General features: G+C 33.8%; 1 long non-coding RNA gene across 1 annotated transcript in view; it reads left to right on the forward strand.

The window, feature by feature from the left end:
* Positions 1–856: 856 nt before the first annotated feature.
* Positions 857–6,371, forward strand: part of LOC150099025 (uncharacterized) — a 115,088-nt gene continuing 109,573 nt past the window's right edge. Inside the window, exons 1-2 of the long non-coding RNA XR_016549544.1 lie at positions 857–967; positions 2,268–2,304. This is a non-coding gene — a long non-coding RNA (uncharacterized LOC150099025). The remainder of the gene's footprint in view (positions 968–2,267; positions 2,305–6,371) is intronic.

Consider the following 6,371-nt stretch of genomic DNA (forward strand, 5'->3'; position numbering starts at 1 on the left):
AATCATCGCACGAGTTTATAGCAGCTAAAAAAATAGTGATAAAGGGAAACTGGTAAACTCTTCTATTATAACATAATGTTATATTTTCAGTGTATAGAAGATGGTAGAACAAAACCCTGATCATGTGTAGAAATGATAGTGAGGAAGACAAACAAAGCAGTGGGACAAAATACATGTCTACCAGCATAAGAAAAATGTTGTTCTGTTACTTATTTTTTTTAGATAAAATTTATGAATTCTCTTACATACAGAATCAGTTGGTATCAGCGATGTGGTTTGGAAAATATTCCCAGACAAGCAAGCTAGTTAAGAAGATACATGTAATTAACATACACACATACATACACTGGCCTTATATCCTTAGCTGCTCCAGCCCTCAACTAAACCAAGCAGGCAGAAACACCAAATTTTAGTGGCTTTCACTTGTCTGTAGTGCGTCTAATATCCTGATGTCTGGCGAGCTGTTTTTTTTTTTTTTTTCCCCTCTCTAGTGTAATGAAATCACAAGCAGAGATTATTCGCTTAAGTAGCTTAGCCAAAACTGCTCTGGCCTTTCACTGAATTGGCTCAATGGCAGCTTAGACATGCTTCGAGAGGCACATTTGTGAATTCGAAAGATTGTACAATTCTGTAATGATATTCAGCTACGTTATCCTGCGTACCTTGACCTCTTTGATTCAGAATGGCCCAATCACGAATCCGAATCCGAGACAAACCAAATTCATTTCGTAATATCAAGCTACTGATAATTATTATTATAAGATGCCTCCATGGAGGCAAAAGACTCATGCGTTACAATGTGTGGACTTTCCCAAATTCAACAATTTTATCAGCGCGAATTATCAGAAACGTAAAAATGTCTTGTCCGAGAAGGCAGTGTGGTCGAAGTGCAGTGGCGTTATCTTTAGGTAATAACATTTCCAGTGGGAACGTGTTCCAGTTAGATAAACATCCAACAAAAACATTTGTTTGTCATTTCTACACTAACTGAATGTTGTAAGCTCAAAGCCGTATGTTTTGTACACAACACCATATAACGTATCCTGTTGATTATGTAGATCATAGTCTGACGAAAAGATTTGTCCCGAGACTATGATGATCGGCATAGAAGCAGTTTCATGTCACTGTTTTTCTATTTGTTTCTCAAAGGTTTATTATTATTATTTTTTTTTTTGATCTCTTCCCTTCTGATAGCCATCAAAATGCCATGCTCGCGCCATTCAGACCTGTCTTTTCTCAGTAATTTTATTTGGATTTCCAAACGAATAAAATTATTATTTTATTCGTTTCTTTCTACAGTTAATAATGATCACATTCATTAGGTTAACTTATGAAATTTGAATTCAGGTAATTTGTCAGCTCGGTTGGCCAAGTGGTCAGTACCTCTACGAAGTATCAAATCAATTATCTCCACGAATATATTCTTCCGATCGGGAGATCGGAAGAATATATTCGTGGCATGTTTTATTTTAATTTTATTTTTATTTTCTCTTATTTTTAAAATGCAATAATGCCAATAATGCTTGTTGCACTTTCCATTAAAGTTAATTTTTTATTTATTTATTTATTTATTTTTTACCTTCAGTAGTCGTCAGTATTTTCCTGTGCACGTGTGCTGATTACGAAGGAACGGAAGGAGGGGTGGGGTAAAAGGAAAAGTTCACATCGAGTTCATCGTAAACTGTGGGGTTATCATTTTTGTTTAATTCCTTCCAGCCTCTAATTTCTCTGGTGGTTCGCAAAGAGTTCTAACTCTCCCATGTGACATTTGTCTTTATTAGTGAGAGAAAAAAAGAAAGTAAAGAAAAGAAAGAATAAAAAAGCTATCAAGGAAAAACAAACAATCAAGTAAACATATAAACAAGAAGAAAATCAATACTGGAGAATTTGCTGTTTATCATTTGAGAACAGTAAGTTGTGTTGTTTACTTACTATTTATTAACATTATTTTGTTTGCTTAAATATAAAGAGCCAACAGGCTTCATTTCGGCGATATAAGCATTATTTCAATTAAGGGGATATTAAATCCCACATTGTTTTAAAACCGAATAAGAAACTCAGAGATTGGAATCAGAGAGTTTCATGCCGAATATAGTAAACTATAGAAATATCGGCGAATAGTAGCGTGAGCTTATGCAAGTAGTCCTAGTACGTAGTACAATTCCGGGCAACTCGTTGCAAAGGTGAGTAAAGTTCTTGTTTACTTCTTCAACAACAATAATTGTACCATTCCCCTAGGTATATGTATAAAGATTTACTAACTCAAGGTGGAATTGTATGCATTAGAATTAAATGAATTTGACGGTAAGTAGTCTTCTAATTCTTTATTTTACCTTTAATCTACCTGTAGTCAGAAGCGTAGCTAGTGGGGGGCGGAGGGTGAAGTCCGCCCCTGGCGGCACTTTGAACCGTTTTGAACGTTTGCAATTAAAACTAAAATATAGTCTCGAGAACTCAGTTCAAAATATTGTAATACTATTTTGAATTTTCCTCACAATTGCTGTAGTGTTGCTAATTGTGAGAGAAGATTTTCTAAATAAAATTGATTAAGAATTACCTACGTTACTATGAAATAGACTTCGTCAATGTCATAGACGATTTTGTTAACAGAAAAGCAAGAAAAATAACATTTTAGAATGTTTAAATTAAAGTTTTACTTCAAAAATAAACATAGTGTTTTCATTTATTTCCCTGATAAATGAAAGACAAATGAGTTTGCAGCCCCTCTCAATACACACCAAAAATACTACAAAAATCGAAACGACAAACTCAGGAACCGCCCCGGGCGGCAAAAGCTCTAGCTACGCCATTGCCTGTAGTACTAAATGCATTGCGAACGACAAAAAAATTGTGTGCTGTATTTCCTATTCAGAAATATGACACGTGCGCTGGTAATTCGAATACTGTTCCTCGATGTTTTGAGTGCGCGCTAAGAATGGCACGTGTCCAAAAATTCAAATTGGAATATTTCTGTTTCCAAATCCTTCCTTCCTCATCTTTTGCTTAAAGTATAACTAAAATCATTACGATAAATTTGCCTCGTAACCATGCCAAAATAAGTAAATTATAGCTTGCATAAATAATTTTATTTCCTTAATTATTTTTATTAATAAAGAACTTATTACATTAATACTCGTTTTTAAAATTCATGTAAATATTCAAAAGTGTTTGTAATATCTCTGTATTGCTTCTTATACACGATATTTCAGTTAATACATTTTTTTGCTCGTTAATCAGATGGAATATTCCAAAAATACATTCCTTTCGGTTGGTTGCGTATTCTTGACTTATTCAGTTATATTTAAATCTGAGTGGTCGTGCTTAAATAAAGAAATTCTTTATTCTTCGGAATATTTTGTTCCTGTGTCTCTGTTATAGATCTAATCTCCCCCCTCCACACACACACAAAATCATAGAGCAGGGTTTGTCAAATATTTTAAATTTTGTACCACATAAATAAGAATCAAAAAATATATGTACCACCATAAAAGCATTTCCCGATTAAAAATTAATACATCCCAAATGGGGTGTTTATAATCAAAGAATAAGGGATTTTAAATTTCGTAAATGAAACTTTTACATTATAATGAAATATAGTAAATGGTGGGTAATAAATACATTTTTTTTGAACATTTATTTAAATATTTTGTGTAAAAATTGTACCATCAAAAATAACGTAATGTACCATTAGTGGTACATGTATTACAGTTCGCGAAACGATGTCATAGAGTATATCGTTAAAGTTTCCGGATACTTTTTTTTTTTTTTTGATAACTTACATTTCATCACAACCCTTGTTTGGATAATCGACTAGTCAACTATCTAGTACCATCAATAGCTGTGATTCGATTTTATATATATATATAAAACATTCATTTTCTGCAATTTTTTAACGTTTTGTCTTAGCACACATAGTTTCGACGGAAAACGTTTCTATGCAAAAAAAAATAAAAAAAAAATAATAATAATTAGTCTTATATTGGATATTTTAGTTAATAAATAGAATATTTTATACTAAAATGACCAATATAAAACCCCACTTTTTTTTTCTGGCTAGAATCCCAAAGCACATGCTAATTAGGGACTGATAATGCCCTATACAATATTTTGAAATCATGAGATATAGTTAATAAGTGGAATCTGCTTTTATTCATCATAATTTGAATTTTCAAGATTTTTTAAATGTGAAAGTTGTTGTTTCTGATCTGAAATATTCAAAGTTTTAAGAAAATGTTTATACTCTCGCCTCTCCTCATAGAGACGTCACCTAATTGTGACGTCCTCTCGCTTGACCAATAAAATGTTGTCTATAATAACGTTTATTGTACAGTATTATGAGTTTGTTATTTGCATTTACATATAAAGTATTAAATAAGGAAAAATCAACTGTAGAACTCACGATTGGGTTTAGGGCCATGAGACGGGCAGTCTTCCGCTACACACACACACACACACTCTCTCTCTCTCTCTCTCTCTCACACATATTTTCTCTCTCTCTCTCTCTCTCTCTCTCTTTCTCCTGAAAAGCTTTGAAGGATGAATGGCTTGGATTAATAATTTTATTTATTTTATTCGTTAAATAAGAGTAGCAAAAGAAGACTGACATGTGTTTATGTGATGTGCAAATTATGATTAAGAGAGATGCCCAGGGAGTCAGGGACTCTCGAGGGAGGACACATACTACATATATCATATACACTGGCTATCATACTTATTCTTGAAATCACACTGCTTGCACTCAACAAGATCGAATGCAATCACGCACCGTCCTATGAGAGAAAAATCTAGTCCCCCCCCCCCTTCGTAGTGGCATTCATTCTCAGCTTCCAAGGATGCCCTCTTGTCCTTTCCCCACCCACAATAAACTGAAAAATTTCATCAATTGAAATCCCGTATGACCCTTTCAGAAGTTTGTTAGTGTCAATCATATCACCCCTCTTTCTCCTGTTTGCTAGTGTCAGCAGTATACAAATCCACAACCTCTCTTCACAATCGGTATTCCACAATTCTGGTATCATTTTTGACACTCTCCTTTGCACTCTCTCCACTATATCAGAATCACCATAGAAACCACACCTGCGCACAATACTCCAAGTGAGGTCTTATCAAAGCCTTGTAAAGAGGAAAGATGACATCCTTATCTTCACATGTGAACGTTCGTTTCAGCATCCCAATTATCTTTTGAGTTGTATTGCAATCTTTGTTACATGGCCCCTGAACTTCAACTTCCTATCTACTAATCCTTAGCCTCAGTTTCTTCTAGCACAGGAGTCGGCAAACTTTTGAGACGGAAGAGCCAACCCTGTACCTCACAACAATTTAAAAATTATTCGAGAGCCATAAATATATTTTTACAAATAAGTAAAATTTAAAGTAATATTATAATAAATTTATAGTAATATATAACAAGTTATAATATTAATTATATCTTTATTAAATGAAGAAAAAATCACACAAAAAATTGCTCTCATTGGTTTTAATCAGTGTGAGCAATGAGCTTGCATGTCTGGTTTGTAACTAGTCGTTTTTAATTTAAGGCACGATTCCAAGTTGGCATCAGTAATTTTCCTCCTCAATTTACATTTAATAAAATTCGTGTTAGAAAACGATTGCTCACATAAATATGTAGACCCGAAGATACTGAAAACACCAAATGCAAATTTTTCAACTCATGATATGAGTCCGGAAGACTATTCCAAGTATTGAAAATCATTGATTTTAGTACCGAGACGTACAAATTTGGAGCTCTATAAGTCTTTACTTGTCAAGTCCAGCAATTGTATTTCAAAATTAGCCGTGTCAATATCAGACGGAGAAAAATTTAATTCCTTCACATTGGCATTAAGAGGATTTGTAATAAATCTAGAGTCGCTTTATTATTTCTGAATTCCTGAAACCTTTGAAGAAAAGATTCTCTCATGTTTAAAACTGCTGTCTTGAAATAATCTTTGTTAATGAGGGCATTGTTTTCTCGGCGATATTGAGACAAGTTTGGGAAATGAATTAAGGTTCCCCTCTCTAAATCTTCAGCGAACAGAATCAATTTCTTTTCAAATGAAATAACTTCCTCTAGCATTGAAAAAAGCAGTATTTCCCTTACCTTGTAATTTACGATTGAGCTGATTCAGTTGTGATGTAACGTCCACCATAAAGTACAATTTTTGCAACCACTGATCTGTTAATTCTGGATATTGAACATCCTTGTTGTCGAGGAATAGTTTGATTTCATTTATGCAAGATGCAAAATGCTTTAACATGTCACCTCTGGAAAGCCATCGAACCCTATTGTACTGGAGAAGATCTGAATACTCGCTCTCCATTCCACTTAGCAACTCTTAAGTTGTCGATGGTTAAGTCCCCTTGCTATAATG

The sequence above is a fragment of the Typopeltis vanoorti genome, chromosome 15, assembly GCF_054136105.1.
Source record: "Typopeltis vanoorti isolate ZY-2024b chromosome 15, IOZ_Tvanoo_1.0, whole genome shotgun sequence".
Classification (NCBI taxonomy): Eukaryota; Metazoa; Arthropoda; class Arachnida; order Uropygi; family Thelyphonidae; genus Typopeltis; species Typopeltis vanoorti.